The sequence below is a fragment of the Anopheles stephensi genome, chromosome 3, assembly GCF_013141755.1.
Source record: "Anopheles stephensi strain Indian chromosome 3, UCI_ANSTEP_V1.0, whole genome shotgun sequence".
NCBI lineage: Eukaryota > Metazoa > Arthropoda > Insecta > Diptera > Culicidae > Anopheles > Anopheles stephensi.
In genome coordinates this window covers 84743167-84765037 of record NC_050203.1, presented here as the reverse complement: position 1 = coordinate 84765037, position 21871 = coordinate 84743167, and the positions used below count along the sequence as shown (strand labels likewise).

Genomic DNA, 21871 nt, shown 5'->3' with positions numbered 1-21871 from the left:
GATTTATCGCTTCACAGACTCTGGTGTGTCAGTAAATGGCGTCCGAGTACATGAGTTCTGAGATAAAGCAAGATCGCTTAATCCACCGGATTGTCCGAAGAATCGTCGTCCAGCTTAGAGAAGCCGTCACTATCGACAAAACTGTCATATCTGGTTGGGGATTTGTACCGATATCTCATTTGAATTTGTGGCCAGTAAGGGGGCAGTTAAAGGCAGCAGAAAACCTGTCTCGAAACGGGCAAACCTTTGTGTGCCGCCGCGGTAAGCAGTCAAAACAGTCGTAAGCTTATCGAACGAACACACGTCAAGCGGATTCTTGTATCTCTTTTTCTTTGGGGGTCGTGCCCACTGCTCACCGCATCGGGCGGCTTCTAATCGGCTTCAAATGGTTGCCTGCCTGCGCGGACTGCGGACAAAAGTGACGATGTTTGCGTTTGCCTTTCACAAATCACTAGTAACAAGCTGTTGGTATTCGGACTGTTGATGGGCTTTTGTCCGTCCGCTTGTGTCTGCTCACTCTTTCCCGCACGGACTGTCGTAATTTCTACACACAATTGTGGAGAACCACCACCCGAAAAACCTGACAGCCCCAAACATTAAGAGAACCCGTTGGGGTCCAAAGAGGAAACCGCTAGAATGTTATGCTAGAGCGAGTCTAGAACCTCTGGCGAAGAGGTTGAACAGCAACAGCGGAACCTCGGTATGATCGGGAAGATGTACGCTTCTTTCTTAATTCAGCACCGCTGCTTCCAAAGTTCGTGATCGGCCACAACAGTCAACAGCCAGTTGGTTCGCCACACGAACCCAGACCCCTGCTCGTCCCGAGATAGCATCGACGGCGTGGTGCAATCGTTTGTTTTATCTTTCAAATGATTTTATGTTTGTTCCCAAAATTGGATAATATATGCTTTCGATGCGCACCGCGCCGCGGCCATCTTCGCCAACTCTGCCCTCCAAGTCCAAACGAGTTCTCGTTTGCTGTTCTAGCTGCGCCGCCGCCACAGAAACAGCGCTAAGCTCCCCCGAAAGCGCGTCGGTTAACGAGATCACAATTCTGACAACGGTTGATTAAGTTGCTCGTCGATCGGACCCTCGACCATGGAGGGGGAGAAGCTACTACCGCATGGCGTCCTCTTCTTTTCACCTGGCGGTGGAACCATGCAGGCATCAGAGAAGCGAATGGCTAACGATGTCCGCCCAAGAACACGGCAAGAGTCCGGCGACCTGGGGTGGATGGATTAGCGAGAGAGGATGAGCTCGCGGGGATTCTTACCTAAATCGCTTTGCTGGGTCTGAAAATTCGCATATTTCGCTGTGCCTGTTGTTGCCGGGACCGATGGATGAGGGTGAGCAATCGGATGTTTATGCAAATTGAATTTCGGAATCAATTCACCAGGAAGAAGGAAGAAACGGTGAAGCAAAACTGGCGAAAACAGACAAAAAAAAAACTTTGGAACTTCTGCTTCAGGTTGTATTCTTTCGCTGCTAACCTTCGCTTTTTGGAAACCGTCCGCTAGCGCGTTGGGCGAAGTTGCTTCACTGCGAGACTCCTGCACACACTCGCACTCTCACACACCCTTGGATTCGGTGCAGTGGGCCAAAGTTTAAGTGCAACGCTTGATTGCTGACGGCTCAAAGTTCGCGATTTAAGGCAAAGTGCTCTTCCTAGAGGAACAACTTTGGTGATGCTTATGCTTCTTGGGCTGGTTTGTTCAGCTAAAACTTTACTGACGCTGGGTTTTGAAGTGCAGTTTGTTCAAGTGTAATAAAGTCAAAGTAAGGCAAGAAGTAAGTGGTTTAAAACTGGAGTTGCTAAGCGTCGGGATGCCTTCAGTGGTTATCGGCGGTGGAGGCGGTTAATTCGAACAAATCTTGCGTTTAATTAGAGTGCTTTTTAAAGTGCGCTCCCGCAGTAACGTCATCGGTAATGGGTGAAAAATAAATCAAAAATTAATAATTTATAGTTCCCATTTTTGGTGGCTCAATTTAGCGTTATGCCTTATTGATTCGCTTCCGGAGCTTTAACATCAGATATTTATTGGGTATTAAATTGGTAAAACTCGAACATAACTCCCTCGTCTGCGTGAAGCAGAGAAACCACGAGAGACTAGAAACTAGATTATTAGTCAAATTAATCCTGTCGCTGATTTTTAACAAAGCTCTCCTAATTCATGCTCCTCATTAAGGGGTACAACCGTTTGAGCGCTGTTAATTAAAATCGTTTTTCCCTCCGGTTGCGATTGCAATTGTGGTCCCGGAACTTACGGCGGGCGAATGGTTTGCTTATTTGCTAAACATACACACATGCAAACGTGAAGCTTACGTTCCGCGTAATTAAATTTGATTGCATCGATTTGGTGCACGCTGTGTTGGCGTTGTTTTTAATTTTGAATCGAATTATGTTTCGGGTTTGCACCGCTGCCACTACCTAACACACTAACGATGTAGTACAATGTCGATAATTGTGTTTGTGCTTCTGTCTGTCGTTCTCTAGGTACTACACAACGGGCGTGGTGTTGAATTTCTAACCACAGAAACACCAAACATATCGAACCACTGAGCCTTAGTTAACTTCCCCAATTTCATGAAATTGAATGAAGTGTTACAAACAGACCTTTTAGGTCATCAAGAAACTATCTGTGTTTTTTAAACAGATTAAAGCGCTTGCCATCATTTTTAATAAGGTTCAGGCTACGCTCAGTTAGTCTCAAATTTGTCTAATTTGCGTTTAGAGCAGAGTTCTGTAAATTTTTGCGCAAAAGATCTTTCTTGCGGATGTTGATCAGGATCACCATGCTGAACTTGCCACAATATAGAGATAATGTTGGACATCTCTCATGCAACCACAATTATTTGAAAAGAACTTGTTATTTGAAGGTAATGGACGGAGTGATAGAAAACTAGCTAAGTAGGAGAATCTTCGGACATCATTACAACTTCTATATTAACCAGCATCAAGGTTATTCTGAATGTCAGGTGGGATTGGGAAAGTATCGTGACTTATGAGAATTATGAAAACTATCAACATCAGGACCGCTGCAACAGCACATGTGCCAGATTACCTCCCTCTTTCTCTACGCTGAGGATAATGTCTGGACTTGGTTGATAAGCCCTCGTACGCAGGACTAATTATCCAGCTACTAGTATGATCAACTCAAAGAAGTCAGACTCACTTTTTAGTCCAGATCCTGCTCCATCTAGTAATAATATTTTGTTGGCCGTAAGAAAATATTTATACTATCCATGGCATTTTGGTGGCACTGACGATAGCGATCCCGATCTTCATAAGAGTGAATCGGAGATCGGATCCCATCCGGTATCTTCTCGAGAGGTGAAGACCGTCTATCCCACTAGGCGATATCATTGAGGACTTGGAGGTCTTTCAGCCAAGCAGTAGAAACTGTTTCGAACTCTGTCCAAAATGCGTAAACTTTCAATAAAATCATTCTCCCTTCAAACCATCATCTGTCAATCCGTAGTGTAAAGAAAGCTAGTGGAAGATTTTTAATCACAGCGATAGTGAATGTGGAATAGATTTTTTTCTCTGTAAAAATTCTCGACCCAAAAAAAAGATGACATGACACAACCGTTAAACTAACACCACCACGAACACAGGGGTTGGGTAATAAAACGCTTACATTTATTTCCACTTGTAGAGAGAGAGAGAGCGAGAAAAAGAGTGCTGTAAAATGTGTCCAAACAGGAGCAACATTTGGCGACAAAACGGAGAACGAGAGGGAAAAAAACAACTAGAATGAAACCGTTCTAGCCATTGAGCACCACGGTGGGTAAATATTTGTTCATTACTTGTTCGTGTTTTGTGCGGATTGGTATTTTCCCCGGATGCTCGACGAGTCTAGAAGGGTTGCGAGATTGGGGCACCGAGCAGTGGATTTAGTCACGGATCGACCCACCTGCACCCGGTGGTTTGACAGCATAACCGAACCGGATGAAAAGCGGATCGAACCGCAGCAGCAGCAGCACAGTGGCATACTGCACCAGACGACACCATCCTACGTCGGTGGCCTAAATTCGCGAAACGAAAACACCCAAGCTAAATGGCGACCTGCGACGGGGCCGGACAAGCTCGTTGAGGGAATTCCTAACAAATTTAGCATCATTTCGTGAATTTTGCCTGGGCCATCCGCCCCCATCCCGATGGGGGCCACCTTTTTCATCTCTCCTCTCGACGGGGGGGAAAAAAAGGAAAAACCCCGAAAACCGTAACCGAAAAGGTGGGCTTTTGGGCACCGGTGTGTCGATGCAGTCAAGCGTGGTGCTGGTAAAAACACGAATGTCAAGTGGATTGATAAGTTATTGGATGGGAGAATCGTTTGTGTTGGTGTGGATGATCCTTCTATATTTTATCGCTAATGTTAAGTTTTGTTGTGTGTATGCACCCTTTATTTCAAATATTTTTTTTCCAAGAACCGGTAATCCAAGAACAAACTTATCATGTTAGCAAACCACAAAACCGTACCTACAAGTGCTGCAGTTGATTGCACCGCCCGGAGTTGCAGTGCTCGAGCAGCGATTGCCGCCGAGACCGACACCGCAATGCAATGGCAAACGGTGTCATCTGCTGCTTTTGCAACTGCGGCGCCACCGTAAATTGAAACTTGCGCCATCGCGCAGTTCGCGTTCGCCTGGCCAGGGCGATCTCTGTGTGGCGGGCCGGGTATTTCCGGAAGCCAGTAAACTTAGCGCCATATCCTGCGTTTCGTTCGGGTTCAGCAGTAGGACGAACATACGGGGAAGAATCCCTCGTTGGTCCCAATTGCAGTCGCGGGCATCGTCCAGAACTTTCCCTGCCAGCAAAGGGTGATAACCGGAGCAGAAACAGCTCAGCATGATACCCTGGGATCATATCGGATGGCATCGGTGGACACTTCGAAAACTGGGGGCAAGTAACGCACAGGAGAGAGAGAGCGAGAGGCCGGGTGTTTAAAAGCTGAGGAAGAAAAACGACGAATAATTTGATAAGTGTCACCGAGTGGCGATATTTTTGGTCGTTGGTTTTGGATTTCCACTGTGAACGCCAGTGGCCGGGGTTTTTGGGGAGAGCGAATGGGAAGCATTTTTCTTCCCCCTGGCAAGAAGGGGAAAACAGAGCCACCCGGAAGCAGCCAATGCATCCAGTAAAACAGATGGAGATGGAAAAGCATTTTCCAGGGAGACCCACCCACCGGGTCGGAATGGAAGTCGGAAGGAATAAATTTGCATAATGGAATTATGAATGACAATGCGATAGCGCGGTGTGAGTTTCCGCCTGTCCATTCGCGATTCAATTGACATCGATTAACATCAAGGATGGGGCTATGTGGCACGAGGGAGCGAGCTGCTGTTCCCCCATTACGAAGACGTTCAATTGGATCATATTGCAGTGAAGAGCTTTCAATGAACTTTAAGTGAAGAATTTGCGCGAAAGTGTCGTTGTCAACAGGGCCGTAATGACATTAGGCAATATTTCAATGCTATGCGCGTGGTGCCTCATAAGGTCTTTGCAGGCCATATGAATAAGGAATTAAGGAGCGGTGTTGAAGCTGATGAAGTCTGATTAGCTTGTTGGTTGCGATAAACGGGGAAAATTAAAAGCTATGCAATTCGATAGGGCTTGTTCAGAATTCCTGTCATTAGAATGGCGATGACCATCATCACATGTCAGGTGAAGGTGGATGGATTATTCTACGTGTACTTGGCTTTATCCAGGGTGATGGAGATTGCATGTAGTCTCTTCAAACTGGCACCAGCGAAGGTCATGCTGGACTCTGAGGACCGTCTCCTAGAAGTCAATCCTGATCTTGGAGTATACTGAAGGTATAATTGAGCTACAGAGACGTGTGCTCGTTGAAAGCGAGAATATTTTTACTTCTAGTCATGTCATGTGAATAGCACCGGACAACCAAGACCGGCGTAGTAACCCCAAATTGTGATAGAACATTTGAACTTCGTCCAATCGGTAAAAGTATCGAATAAGTAAATGACATTAAAATCGATTCCTATAGTGAATATAATCTTATTGAATTAATCGCTCCTCTTTGCCATATGACATTTTGCCAAAAGAGAATTTTAAAACACACGACGCCACATAGCTCATAAACTGTGTATGGGGCAATAAAAAAATCACAATTCACTCACTCCCTCCCGCTGCAAATCCGGTTTCCCGCAGCGACGTTTCAAGTTTCCTGACAAGTGTCAAACGGCACACAAAATATCACACATCGAGTGAAACACATCGCACTGGCAAGCGGGTGCCAACGGGCCGAAAACGAGGAAAGGATTGGATCGGTTCCTGTGCGTTCTCCCAATATCCAGCACCATCTGATGCCGATCAATCAAAAATCCGAGGGTCGTTCGAACTCCGCTGGTGTGCCTTCGATCTGAGATTCGCACTATTTTGGGGTGCATATGTGTGCGCATGGAAAAAAAGAGAGCCCCGTACGAATATTCCAACCAGTATCAAATGGCGAAGATGGCAGGCCTTCATTTCAATGTCAGCCATTAAACGCGAAGGACCCCACGGGTGCTTAAGAACACACACAGCAGGAGGAACAGAACGACAAAGCTGGCACACTCTGCTTAACGTACGTCCCCGGTTGTTCCTCCGCCGTACGTACGATGTTGGTCTTATTTATTAACTGGGCAATTTTATTTTCTTTTCGTTTCATTTGCTGCGAGTTCCCATCGAGTGTCTGTTGTTGTTAGGTGTTTGGTCGCTTCCTTCTTCCGAACCCCTTTGGCTGCTGGTTCCAGACGTCTTGTCGAATGGGCCCAATGTGTCTTTTTGCCCGTGAATGTGAGCGAAGATAAATGGTTTGGAAAATAAAAATTAATTTTGCCCTCCGTATTTTTTTTTCTTCTCACTCTCCAAACACTCAGCTGCAGCCTGCTGCTGCCATGGCTGGCTGGATGTTGGAGGATGTGAACAGAACCGTCGTAGACTGCAGCGCATGTTTCAAAACGCAACAAGAGACAACGCAACGCAACGCAACCGCTTGGCCGTCTTCCCGTGTGGAACGCCACACGATCGCTGGAAACGAGGCTTTGGATTTATGTTTCCGATAGTCATCGGGGAACGGATTTTGGGGAGGACTGCGCGATATGATCTCATGTGAGTTTTGTTCGGATGTTCGGGGAGAGCCCCATTGTAGCGACTCTAACGATTTCAATCCGTTTTCTTTTTGTTTTCGCTGGAGATGGACTTCCACCAGCACCACCAAAGTCGACGAGATTATGATAGTTTTCGAACTGATGTACAAATTGTTTAGATGATTTTTTCGTCATCAACGGATTGAACGGCGCGCGTGTGCTCCCAAGGTGGCCGCTGGATGCTCTGCTGTCCGTGGCAAACAAACAAAACGCACAGAATCCGTGGTCGTCCAGACACAGCATGATGCGTGCATGCGCCACCGGCTTTTCGGGTGGGGAGAGGATGAGGATTGGCCTTTTTATTGGTGGGGATGATTTGTTTAATTGTTTTCTCTCTTTTATTTCACTCTCGTCTCGAAGCGAGCATCATCTCGTCGTATTGATTTTCAATTTGAATCTATCATTCCGTTAGTATCGGTTCGTTTGCGTTTTTGTTTTCCTTCTTGTTCCTCGTGCTGCGTCCTGGCGCGAAGTTATTAATCTTCGATCCGTCCGAATGTCCGGGAGACACACGCGTGCTGTATGTTTGTATTTGGTGTGGTGAGGATTTGTTTCACTGTTTGCCGTGCGACCGTGTGGGATAACTCGTTTAAATGGCCCGCGTTTCGGCCGCTTTCCCGTAGCAATTTGCTTCGAGTAGTTGATTGAGTGGGGTGAAAGGCTCGGGCGTATGTACAGTTGGTTTAAATTTATCGATCGATCAACGTTTAAATTCGTATACATCAATCGCGTTGTGTTCGAGGTGGAGATTTATTCTTTTGAAGGAATTGCTTGAGATAGCAGTTAAATTAACCCGGTGACCCTGTGCATGAAATAAAAATCCTGGACAAAGAAATCTCTTCAAGTAAGTTGTTTCTAAATTTTGATCAAGGATTCTTGGGTAAAACGCTCCCGATAATGCTTGGTCCAGGAGTCCTTGTCAATGGGGCTTCGTCCAAGGAACCTAGTCTAAAGTCCTTACAGTAGCACAAAATCCAAATACTCTACAAAGTTGACTTTATTACTAGCTGAGACACAGAGACATTACGAGGCCTGAGACATCCAGGCCTAGGGTATCAGTTTAACTGATGACGGCTCTAAAATTTGAGCATTATTGTAAACTTCATCCAGAGATATCACGACTCCTAATCGGTGGAGCTTTGTCCAAGGAACCTCGTCTAAGAGGCCTCACGAAGAGACAAAACGATTCCGATAAGCCATCCAGATCTAGACTGAAGAATGTTTGACAGATGAAGGCTCTAGACTATAGCAGTTTCGTGAACTTTGTCCAGAGATATCCAGAGACCTTGTCCTACAGATTACAATAATAAATACATCTTCTGTCGATTCTGAGAGATATCGCGATGCCTTCCCTTAGAGCCTTTGAAACGCCCTTTGCGCCGACATTTCTGACCATAAAATGAAGCGAGATTGTTTTAAGGATTTCTTCTCATTCCTTAAACCCCTCAGCTCATTCATTCTGAATCCAAAAATCATTCACACTCGCCCAAAGAGTAATCACAAGCGCACACAAATAAGCATAAATATTTATTTACGACACACTTCCACGGCGACCCTTTTCCCTCACCGAATCATTCACATTAATTGCAAATCCTTCACTCTCTTGTGTGTGTGTTTGTGTTTTAATTCAATGCCGAGGCGTCATTTCGTGTGCTAATGAAATTAACTTTCTGCCTCGCCCGCGATCCCGATTGGCAAATGGCAGATGACAGATGATGACAGGCTCGGCAGGCTCGGGTCGAATCTGTTCGCCGCTCTAATGCCTTTAAATTTATCACACCCGAAGCGTATGCTGCTGGGTGTTGTGCTGTTTTTAATCACAAACCGCACCCGCAACCCTGCTGAGAATGTAATCGAATAAATCTTCTTCCACCACGGTGGAAAACCCTTTTACAACGCCCGAACGGGCGAGTATGCTGCTGGTGTAAAGATCAAATCGCACAATAAACCCCATTTTTATCGGACGGTTGTATCGCGGGGCAACTGTGCTGATAAAGAAGGAGAATGGCAAGGAATAAAAAAAGAAATCTCGAAAAGATGTTGAATGCTTTTTTTATCCTCTTCCCTGATGGTGGCAGATTTGAATTCAATTTTTACGGCGTACTTCACGCTGGCGCTGGAAAACGTGCGGGAAAATGCCTCGCCTCGGCTCGTGCAAGCACATAAAAACGGAAGAAGCGAATAAGCATAAGGGAACGAAGGGCTGGCTGGGCTGGGAACGAAGTGGTCGTGCGGGAAAGTGTTGTAAAACGGCTTTGCAAGTGGATTTGGTTTTTCGCATGTCGTCACGGCGCTGGGGATTACGGTGGCATCTGATCAAATATTCATGAAGTAATTGTCGTCCGCTTGTCTACTTTTGCCTACGACGAGCAGGCCAAGGCTCAGGCCCAGACCCAGGCAGCAGCTTTTATTCGCGCTATCACTTTTCGCCGGATCGTTGTTGGATGCTCTCGGGAGGGAAGGTTTTCGTTTGTTGGTTACTTACTTACGGTGTGTCGTTCTGGTTTTCTCTTCTAGCCTTCACTTCCGGCCACAGGATTGTGTGAAGATGCTCGCGGATCGGTTGACATTGAAGTGGATCGTGTTTTCCAGGCGTGGATTATGGGGATTCTTGTATCGTGGTGAAGGAATTGGTCCTTAGAAATTGCAAAGATAGCTAGATTTATTGCCATTTGCCACGGAATTGTTGAGGCCTCAATACTTTTATCCTGCTATTTAAAGAGCTCTTATTTTTTGGTGTTGGATGGAGTTGCGGACCAATCCCGCGTATCAGTAATGACATAAGTTTTCCAACATTTTACACCTCCTCTCCCAAATCGGAGAAGGCCTCGTTTTGGCGGGGCAGTTCTAATTGGCCGCACCCTTCCAACTCCCCCTGCGGATAAAATGAAACAAAATCCCTCGAACCAGCTATTTGCCAACTCGGCTGCGAACCGTGTCGAATTGGATAAGTAACACGCCAAGTAAAATGGTAAACTTTTCATCGCTTCGGGCAAAAGTAATTGCACTCGCGCTGCAAGATCAAAGAGCGTGCGCATCGAAGCGCGTTGTTTGATGACAATTTTCGTTTGCAGAAAATTCACTGATTAACCATCGTCTTGGTGTGCCCCCCGTCTGTCTGTGTTGGCGGATGTTGTTTGGCGAAGTTTTGTAGGCCCAGTACCTTCGAACTTTTGCGATGCTGATGCCGTGTGTACACAGCCGTACATCTTCAAGGCTTTTGGGGTACCTTCGCCTTGGGTTCTTTTATTTCGCTTGATGTTTAAATTATGTTAAAACTTTACACACGATTCCACGGGTTGTGCTACAAACAGTGCCAATGCGCAAAATATCCAACACCTAGCATTCGCCCGGGAAGGATGTCCGGACAAAGTGTTTGCCGCAGCACCGCACCGTTTGACGTTCCGGCGGATGTCAAGTGTTGCCGCCACGGTGTGACACTTCAACATCCGCGTCTGTACGTCAAAAAAGCGTTTGCACGGGATCTCCGGTGTGATGCACCGGATGTGGCTTACACGGAAACGGAACGGTGAGCGCTCTTACGCTATGAGCCAACACCACTTCAACAATGTACCTGTAGTTTGGAGTCCCGCTGGAGATTTCATGCCTAGAAGTACCTTTGAGGTGTTTAACGGCATGTGTGTGTGTGTGTGTGTTTTGTATAAATCGTCCTTCAAATGCGCCTGTACCACGATGACGATTATCGTAGGCTCAGCACAAATTCTGAAACTCAACCAAAAGGTGTCGAGAGTCGTTTTTGAAGATGATGGAGTGTTCTGAGGGCGCAGTTTAACCTTAGTAAAAAAAATCCTTATTTTACACTAAAAACTTGACAAAATACCCTCTTTTTTAACTTTAAAAAAAATAGAAAGGAGAAACGAATCTTCAAGCTCAGCGCTCGGGTGATTGACGCACGTAAAGGAAATAAAATAAAATCGTGCGATCATGTCGTGCGCTGGTTTGCGCTGGTCACGTCCGACGAGGGAATTCAAGCTTCCAACACTTCCAACCTTCGACGTGAATTCCTTGCTCGGTGCATTCGAAGTAAGCAGGCCAAAAAGAAAAATCGGCACCATGGTACAAACGAGTGATTTATCAATCAATGTACGAGATGATGTTTAAATAATTTCTGCGAGCCGTTTGTCTTCGGGACAACCAGCGCGTCGTCACACCATCACACAAACGGCAACGACAAACGATGACACGACGGAGCGATGACGATGAACCGCCGATTTGTGACGGTTTAATGCCACAACATGCGTCGCCGTCATTCGCGCTTTACGAGGAGCTCTTGCGAGCATTAATGGTGCTATTTAAAGCTAACCACGGTGGCGCTCCTTAGCCTAAAATACCGCGCTAAGGGGAAGCAATTTCGCGTGACTTCGGAAGGGACGGCGAAATATGCGAAATATTTAACACCGTGCGCCAGAGGGCAGTTGGAATGTTTACGGCGATGGTCAGGGCAGGAACCACAAATTGCATCGTCTGTCGTGCAAGAAGGGAGAGAATATGTAACTTGGATTGTCACGGTGACAATCGTTTTATCAGGTTTGCAATTACTTACTGTACAAAGTGAGCGATTACATGCTGAATCTTATTTTCTAATGATAAACGTCCTTTGTCAAGACCTATTTTCATCGTTTCGTTTACAAATTATATTATATGCTGATTAATTTTTACTCTTTTTATAATTTCTCAGGAGCTCACCTTCACAATGGAGCCATCCACTAGCAACAATCAGTGACAGGTGAGTATTGCTTAAGTGTGAGATAGTTATCTATATGAAATGCTTATTTATTTACTTACTTATCAACCCGATGCTATAATCCCTAAAATCCTCCTTTGAACATATGGACGACCGAGAAATGGTCGAGCTAGGTTGTCTGGTGCCCTTCTCATTACATAATGAAGACTCTTGTAAGGCTCTTGTACTTCTTCATCTTCCTTGGCACTACAACCTCGAGAGGTATCGGTCTGCCATATTTCTAGCTTTCTGTGACTGGATTATACCCGTAACAAAGTAGACAGCTCTGCGTACGGGGAGGTGGTCTGGATGAGATTTGAACCTCGATCCTGCCGTGTGAAGACCGGCCCCGCGATGGAGGTGTTATGTCTATCTCACCTATCTCTACATTATCCCAGAGTAAGTCGGTATGTAACCCTCGGTCTTGGGATAATCTTCTGCTTCAAAAGGCAGCATCAAACGGATGATCTATATGTCATCATCGGATTCTAGGATCGGATTCTAGGACGTCTTATGAAATTTAATCTCAGATTTGTCTCTCTTATAGTTTCATTCTATCGCTTCTACGAAAAGGATAACTTGATCTTGTTCTATTGAGGAGACAAACTCGCTTTTTCCGCTATCTTGAATGTGGGGTTGCTGGTATCAAGATTCCGACTGCTAGACAGCAGTTCGCCTTCAATTTCAATATGTAATTGTGTTAATAACTTCGATCGCATCTACAACACAAAAATCATACAACCACGTGTCGCAACACATCGCAGAGTAATGCATAAAACAAATTTTGTTTCACACACCTTCCATCCATCAACCTGGATACGGCACGAGTACCTTCACGAGCGCGCGATAAAAACAGAAGTTAATTTCAACCCGCTTATTCTGGCCTCTTCGAGTTCCACCTTCCCTTCAACAGCTTTGATTATTTATTTAACGTCACACCATAAACGGGAATTACCCCCTTTCGCCGATTCTTAAACAATTTGTGTCCCAACGCTCAAAGGCATTCAATTCATTCACTCATTCATCCATCAATCATCGACCGTACGTAGCAGCAAAGCGAAACGAGTGGCCAACGGTAGCTAGCGTGCATAAGACGCTTTTATGGACGCTTTCTTCTGCACCGAACGGTTTCGACTGGTCGTAGGGATTAGGGCATAAGGGTATATCGGTGTTACTCCCGCAAGTACAAGGAGACCCGATTGCGAAGGCAGCTTGACGTGATCGTCAAGGTAAATTTGAACATTATGGAAATTACACGTCATATAATCAACACGGAAGGGTTTTGCTGTTGCTTAGGGTATGGATAATCGGATACTCCTTCAATGCAACTAGACACACTTTCTCACCTCAACGAACGAATAGGTGTTCTCCAGAAGGGAAAGATCATAATAAACGGTTGAGTGTGCAGCTCGAAAATATTTATTACCGAGTGCGCCCCAAAAAATAATGAAACGTACAGAAGCACGCGCGTGACAGATTGAAGCGAAGGGTTTTTTCTCCGTCTTCAAAAAGTATGATTGAAAGCAACATAAATCATACTTTCGGTAATAAAATACAGAAGACGGACCTCAATCAGTGAGACGCTCACAGTACGGCGACGACGACTAAGGATATTTAAAACAAAAATTTAAACTCCCCTTTTGCTAATTACTAAAACAAATCAAATCACCTTACAACCTTCACCACGCAACAACCTTCACTGGAAGCTGCACGTTCAACAAACACGTGGACATCGATCGAGTATCGGGAAATTGTTTTCAAACAGACAAACACAGCCTCGCCAAGACTCGGCGCATATTTCTCCCAAGATACAAGCTGTGAAAATCCTGCTACCATCGTTCAACGCCATCGCGTCGGTTCTGTTGACTTTTCCCCGACTTCCGTGGCCCCGAGAGTGGAATTCAATTAGCGTGTCGAAATGGTGCGGCCCTTGACTTTCTTGCCGTGCGCGGGCTCCACTGCCACTTGCTCCAGGGAATGGCAATGGTCTCGAATGCCATCAGGCGGAGGCCGAGTATTTGTGTAATACTGTGTGGACGTGTGGAGTTTTGGTGGTCTCGGTGGTGATAGGGAAATCCTTGCAGCTGATTGTTTGTCCCGGAACACACGGGACGTTGGGTTGGCACGCTGGCACGCTGGCAGAAAATTGTGCTCCTCCGTTTAACCGTCTCGTTGAGCAAACAAAACATTACACATCTCCGCCTTCTCGAGGAAACCCAGCCAGAACGTCCCGCGGGTGTAAAGCTTATTGGGCCGCGAAAGGTTCCTGCATTCCTGCAAACAGTGGCAGAGCAGCGTCTAGTCGATGTTGTTGCTGTGTGTACCTTAGCGTTACACCAATTGTTTTTGGAAACAGCTTCACCCTGTGTGTGGTCTAGCAGGAGCGTGAGAGAGTGAGATGAAAAGTGTTGGGAGACAGGGTAAACATTGGCGAAGCCGGGGATGACGGAAACCCTGGCCTCAAGTCTCGTCCTGGCTGGGTGCTCGAGATGAGTTAATTAATCCCACTAATGCTAAACAACTCTCGCGACGCGTGAAAGGATGATGAAATGTGGGCGACTACCATCGGCAAAAATCCGAGAAGATTGATAAGTTGCTGTAACAAGTTGTGGCTCACACCGGGAGTTTGATAGAAGATTACTGCAACTGATAGAGGTGCAAATAGGTCTAAACTTGAAGCTCCGATTCCTATCAGGAATTGATATCTGAGTTTTGTGCTTCAACTTCAACTTTCTTATCAAGTATCGTTTCGAGCATCAGCATCAGTAAATCCATCGATGAGGACCAAACAACGAATGCTAATTTCGTAACACGTGTACACACATACCCACAAGCGACACTGGGAGGGACAGGTACAGGACTCCGCTTACAACAATCCGGTGGCAATCGGAATTTCCCATGCCAATCTCCCCACAACAATCTCGTGGTAAGAGTTTTTCCATCACGGCACGGGTTCGCGCGTGGTACACGTGGCGGGGTAGAAAATCGCTTTATTCGCATGGAAAACGATTTGAAAATGAGTTTTGCTAATACTCGTGAGCCCCCTTTGCTCATGATGTTGGTGGTGGCGCGCAGCAATGTCACGGGTTAGTACCGGGGTGTTTGTTACCTTGTGGTCGTAAAGTTTTACAACGCAGATCATCATCATCATCAGGACGTTAAAAAGCGTTATCTGGCGGAGCGTGGTGGAGAAAGAGAGAGAGAGAAAAGGAGGGGGGGGACCACATTAATGGCGGGGTGTAATGTTCTGTTTTTGGAATTTCAAGTGGAAGACAAAATTTCGTTGGAGCGCCGGAGTTAATTGTCGGTCGCCTGGGAACGGGGTTTTTGAAGCGTTCTATGGTCGACCATTGCAGAAATCACTTTAAGAGTTGTTTGGGAGTATTTGAGTGTTAAATATAGAGTACCGTTTAGCGGGGTTGGGGCGTTTTGGGGGGGGAGGCTTATTTTTAAAGCATTCTAATTGAATAATTTGCAGTATTTTACTATCCCATTCATAAACGATGTCTGGCTGGTAGGTTGAGAGGCGGGTGAATGTTAAAGTGATAACTTGTGTTTATTTATGCTATGGTAATATATTCGAAAATTGAAATAAAAACCTTTTGCTTAGCACGTGTTTTTGGGGGAAAGATTTCTGTTTCCAAACTCGTTAAACAAGGTCTGTGAATCCGTTCGGTGTTAAGCACTTGGATTTTAAAGTTTGACGTTTAAGTGTACGAGAATTGTTTAGTAGCAAGTTCCCAGAAACGATTCTACCTGGGGGCATAAAGTGCAGTTGCCAGGCGTTACTTGGAAAGAATTCACAAGAGGTCCAGTCTTGACGAGGCTTGTTGCATCACCGTCCTAGGGATGTCTTCGTCTAAGTCCTCGCCTACTCTAAGTCTCTAGTACTCTAGTCTGTCAAGAATGCTTCGTTCATGAGATATCTGCTACCAAGAGATTACTTATACTCATCGTATAAGGGCCTCATCATTCAATAGGCCATGGGGTTTCGTCTATCAGGACATCTCGCCCTGCAAGAGTCTTTACCATCCAAGAAAATTTGTTGTGTAAGGACCTCTTCGTCCATAATTTACCTAGAGATCTCGTCAAATGAGGGAGCTTAGCTTAGCTGCTCTTAGGCCCTAAGTTATACCAATAGATATTGTCACACAACCTCTAAATATCACCCGCTCTCTGCACTCGTTCTTATGTCACGTCATGGACTGATAGGGTCCAACGGCAATATTCGCCATCTGTAACTCTATCCTGATCTGCATCCACAGAAAACTGTCTTAGACGTTCTCAAAATTCCAAACGCCCCTACTCAACAGTGATAAAAAACGATTCACATCACATGCTTGTGCTCCAACCAAATGATTTCAATTAAAGGCAATCCTAACAAGCAAACAGTCGTACCATGTAAATGTTCCTTTGGCATATGAATTATGAACACCAACTATTAAAATACGACATAATGTCCCTTGTTCCCTTTTACTCTCTTTCAAACCTTACTCCCTATCACATCGTAGTTCATGTTGCACGAGCTCATCTCTCACTTGCAGCTACGAAGGCTGTAAAAGGACATCCAACCCGACGTATTAACGCTCCAGCACATGCCCATTGGATCATTATTATTTTAGTGGTTAGGTCATGAAGACCGAGCTAAAGTAAAAAAACAACCATCCCAAACATAACATGTACAGCGACAACCAAATTGTTGTCCTCATTAAAATATTTGTCTTGCCCACGGGATATGCTCTGCATCTCCAACGGCGACGATCATGTGTCTTCCTCCAGCGCGCGCGCGTCTGGAGTATTTTAATCGAGTAACGCCAAGGACCACCGCCGGAATCTCAATAAATCATGGGCTTCAGGTGATAATTTTACATCCGGCAGGCTTGCACAAACCTTGCCGCCCTCGGTCGCGTACGAGAATGCGTTTGGAAACGATTTCCCCCGTGGGGAAAACTGGGTTCGAGGTTCGAGATGGAATGTTTTGCGCTGCGTTTTCCTTGGCATTTCCGACGGGCTGTCGGGCGGTAAGAAATATGACGACAGCATATTTCATGCGCATAGAGCCAACATTTCACTGGCCCTGTGCCGGGAACTGATTTGAAGGGAGTAAGTAGGCATGTATGTAGGTCCTAGAGGGAATATAACCCTTTCGTAGAAAAGTTAGTTGGACTCGTAGGAAGTTTGGGAAACAAATACACACCTTGATGGACGTCTTGGCTTAGCCGAAGTTGTAGCAAAACCAATCTGTATTAAATTGACGGTCTTATTGTTTCACACTCCCGTCCGCTTCCAAAAATCTTACCTAACTGATTTATTACCCAAGGCTTATCAGTCAAACCACATCTCGATTGAAAGTTTATGGTTCCGGCAGATGGACGAATGTTGGTAAGCGGCAAGACGAGGACGGATTTATATGACGTAAATCAACCGAAAAGAAACTCACCAACGCCCTCGTATGGTTGTGTAGATCATTAACTAAACAAATATCGCACTTTATAACGTTCGCTGTACGGGCACGCTCCACGTACTGCGTTACCTCCTTGTTTTTATGGTGGGCAATTTATAAAACTTCAAATGTGAAAACCCCCTTCCCGGGGCGCATGCCAACGCACTAGACAACCGATGGATACGACAGTTTGTTGCGAAAAGGCAGTCCGCTCGCTCACCTTCCTTGCTTCTCCAAACTTTATTCTTTCCGTTCGCTGCCTCTTCTTCTTCGAGCGTTCGATGTCTTGTGGCCGGTTCCCTTGCGGCAATAGCAAGACGACGACGCCGACGACGACGAGGAATGTTAAATAAATCGCTCAATTGACATCCAACAAGACGTGAATAATGTTTCACAAAACTGTCTTGTCCGCGTGGAAACCGGTTCCCCGTCCGCCTCACGGGGTTTCTTCCCTCCTCCTGCTCGTTTCGCCTGATTACAACGATGGATCGGTTTCGCGACTTTAGCGCCTCCGAACCCATCGATCTTGTGGTAGATATATCGCGGCGTAGGTCTGGGTCTCGCGCACTCCCCAGAGAAGCTAGACTAGCACGGGAGGACTCTCGAAGTTGTTGTTCCAAGACGTGTTGCGTGCTAGATTTGAAAAGGTGGGGTTTCTGCGCTATTGCTGTAGGTTATGGTGCTGCTCTCGAGGGCTTGAGGTTTTGGGCCTGGCAGCGTTCGCCTTAGTTCACGGTGAGAAATGTGTCCCAAGAGTACAAGCGCACCAAGAGCAGGTGGATTGAAAATACATCTCGAAGGAACTTGTTTTGGGAGTGTTGCGAATTAGCTTCACGCCACGCGACTTCATATTTCACAAACAGAGTTGCACAACTTCGAACGCCTTACAGCGTACAGTTACAGAATTCTGTACGGAGTTCAATGTCTAGATGTCCAACCAAAATGGCATGTTACAAAACATGTGTGAAGAGCTATCTGTGTGTGGTCTAGAGCATCTTCTTTCTTCTTCAGGAACGCACCGAACCGTAACCAGACGGGATAAACTCTATTGCGGACTCCTCATTCATTCATCCTCCATCCAGAACACCCAGATATTCTGGGCCCAGACTCTCTCTCTCTCTCTCTTTCTTCGCTGATGCCTCTAATGCCCGTTTCGATTGACCACCATCCTAACGAACCATAGCGCAAAACCAAGGACGCCTAATACACACTCTGGTCATCTCGTGTTGTTTGTTTTGCGCCCACCAATTCTTGCCCAGTGCTTCGGGTTCTCGTTCCCAATATTCCGAAAATGGGTAAAATGTTTTATTGTTGTGTAAATTGCTCTTCCCACTTACTGCCCTTGCCATCGCATCCATCGACCGTGTTTCAAGGACTTTTCACTCTGAACTTCCTTTCCGTTCGAGGTTGTCTTGTTGTTTTGGTTTGAAAAAAAAAACACAGACGCCTCACAACAAGACGCAACCCGTGTTTTATTTGCTACCTCTTCTTCTTCCAGGGAACCTTGAAAGAATGGCAAAGAAAGGAAGAGGCTTTCTTTCGACGTCTTACTCGGGAAAGAAAGGGCCTGCCAGCTTTTTTTTTTGGCAACAAACGGTAGAATTGCTCAATCGCTTGGAATTGGCTTTTGAGTTTGGTTCGCTTTTCTTGACGAAGGTGTAGTAGGTTTTTGCGGGCTCGCTTGCTGTCTGTCGACCTGTCGGACGGGTTTACATTGGACCGGAACGAGAGCTAATTTATTAGAAAATATTTTACGGCATAGAAAAGATGGGATGGATTTAGCTCTTCCTTAGGGTCTGGATCAATTCTAGACTTGCGAAATGACTCGTCTGGAGATCGGAAATTTCCTGTGTAAGAGAAACCCAAATAATGAATCTCGTTGGCATTATTGGAGAGCATTGACTTTAAACATAAATCGGCAAATGAAGTTTGAAGACCATAATGCGAATTAAGAGTTTAGGAGGAAAACTGATTGAATTAACATTTCCTCTTTCACAGCGAAAAAAACAACATTCCTAATGCACTTGAGAAAACGCATTACAACTATTTGCCGAACTTTATTTCAGAAACAAAAGCATTTATTCCACTGGTTAAAATGGAGCGCCGTTTGGTAAACCGCTGGCAACTTTTAAACCGAATCCAGTCCAGGCATCCCAGTGCGACAGAAAAGAAATCCATTCTCCGTGCTAAAGCAGACTGGATCTCACTTTTGATGTATTTGCACAACAAATTTCTCCCGTCCTTGGACACAGGTGGGTTTGGCGCGAAAGTTAACCACCACCGCAGCACCGGTCAAACCGCGGAAAGTTGTATATTTTTCCCTTATTTTGTCCCTTTTTCCCCAATTTCGTATCTAGAGTTTTATTACCCGGACGAAAAAGTTTGCCTGCAATTTCGAGTCTTTGCCTCCTGGTTCCAATGGTGGTCGGTTGCCGCTTGTTGAGTTCCTTTGCTCGCTACTGCTTGAGCGAGTTTCCTTTCTTTTATTAGCGGCAGCGGGAAAGACGTGAAAAGAAAAGTTGTTTTCCTCTGTCCAATTGCAGTTTTTTTCTTTGCGTTGCTTGCCTATTGCACTGCGCGAGAGCGTGAAAAAAGTTTCGCCTAACCGCAAACACACAATAAAACGCTTCTTCGACGCCGGGGACAACAAAACAATTCTGAAGCAACATTCCGTTTGAGGAGTAGCGCGGAACGTTTGGCGAGAGACGCCCCATGGGCCAATCAGAAAGAATCAGGGACAATTTACTTGATGTTCATTAGCGAACGAGAGTAATTTAATCGAAACAAACTCATGGAAAGCTCTTTTTGCTATCATTTTTTTTTGTTTCTTCTATTCTTAGGGGGAAATTGTCAAGGATTCGCCAAGGCAAAATGTCATCATTGTCGGCAGTTGTTGTTGGTGTTGTTTGCCGAGCGAGCCAGTCCTTCCGAACCCCGACACGACATCGCATCGTCATTGTCAAATAATTGCTTCCGGTAGACAGAAGCGCTTGATCCTATTTACCAGCCATGGTCCAAGTGCCAGGGAAACGCTGTCCAAAGTTTCGGAAGATTAGAAAACTCGAATCAACAACCAGCATCAGTCATCAGTCAGTCGGAGGACGCCTTTTTTTCTCTCTCCGGCTGCTTTCCCGCTGTGCCAATCGGAGATGAAGATCTTTCAGGCTCAGGGAAGCAATTTAATTGCGCTTCAAAATGTGACAACAAACCCCAAACCCTCGATGGCCATCTTGTTCCCTGGTAGACTTTTTTTCTCAGTTCATCGAGAGCAGACACATCGTCCTAAACCCCGACGAGTTGGTTAAGTTGGTTGGAAAATTATCTTGCATGGGTTGCAACACAAAAGCCCGGGCACGGGAAGAGGACTTTAGTGAGTGAGATTTGAAATATTACCCACACACAGCAGGACATCATCTGGGCTGGGAGGATGCAGGATTTTTGGGAACTAGGGGACACATTTGCCCTGCGCGTACACGTGTGTGTGCATCCGGACATTCTTTCGTCGGTCGGTTGTGTTTAAATAAAACCGAAAATAGCTGGAGGATTCACTGGGCTGGGAGAGCTCCTGCGTAGATAGGATCACCAATTGGAATGCTAAGCTGCAGGACAATGAAACGGTAATGCGCTTTACAGTTTTAGGCAGACAATTTATGACTTATTTTGACCACCACTGAACCTCCGTGAGTCTGGCCCGGGGGTTTACTTGTTTTGTGTTTGAAACTGCTCATCCTCTTGCTGAGTGGTGGTCCTCCTGCTAGTTTGATCTTTTGTTCTGATGGTGGTTGAGTGGTTGATAAGTCAATTGGTTGTGGTGTGAGCCATATGTGTGGCTCCGATTCATTCGCAGCAATGATTATGTGAGCATTCAGAAGAGTCCTCTCGTATGTCCAGATGCACTAGAATTAATGTCCTAGTGCTACCAAAACACACCTACTCTCAAACGAGGATAATTTGCATCTCATTAAACGAATCGTCTCTCACGTCCTGAAGTAACTGAATCTTTACCCTTAAACCATGCTCATCTCCATTAGATTGTACACAACTGTCGTCGTCGTCGTCATCAGAAGCAATCTTCCTTCATTCAGACTCGACATATCTCCAACGCAAGCAGTACGGAAAAGTGTCTGTCTCTGAATACGACATGAGTCGAGCATCTTTACACGCCTTTCGCCGGGCGCCACTACGTTCAACACCTTCCTACCACACGGCTCGGCGTTCCGTTTATCCGCTTAGGCCCGATACTGTGTAAGTGCAACATCCGTGGTGCGAAGGCTCTGGACAGTTAAATGTAGAGAAAGCAAGAAGCAAAAAAAACACACAACTCCGGACGATCGCTCCAGACGCAACGTCGACCGGTGGTGACATCTTTCCCCCCAAAAACGACGACGCGCACAACATGACGAAAAACCACCCAATCATCTGTCATAAGAAGATTATTATGATTGTAATTTCCGGCACGTGCTGCCGCCGTTAAGCGTTATGGGCAAGTTGGCGCTCGGTGGCTACGGGCCGAGCGAGAGCGTGCGAGAGCTGCT

General features: G+C 45.8%; 1 protein-coding gene across 5 annotated transcripts in view; it reads left to right on the top strand.

Annotated features, from left to right (window-relative positions):
* LOC118513838 overlaps positions 1-21871 on the top strand; it is an 87892-nt gene that overhangs the window by 2432 nt on the left and 63589 nt on the right. For 4 of the 5 annotated variants that reach the window (XR_004906517.1, XR_004906518.1, XR_004906519.1 and 1 more), the window contains exons 2-3: positions 6880-7111; positions 11849-11896. The gene's annotated coding sequence lies outside the window, so the exon portion shown is untranslated. The remainder of the gene's footprint in view (positions 1-6879; positions 7112-11848; positions 11897-21871) is intronic. The other variant, XR_004906516.1, reaches the window with a different exon arrangement.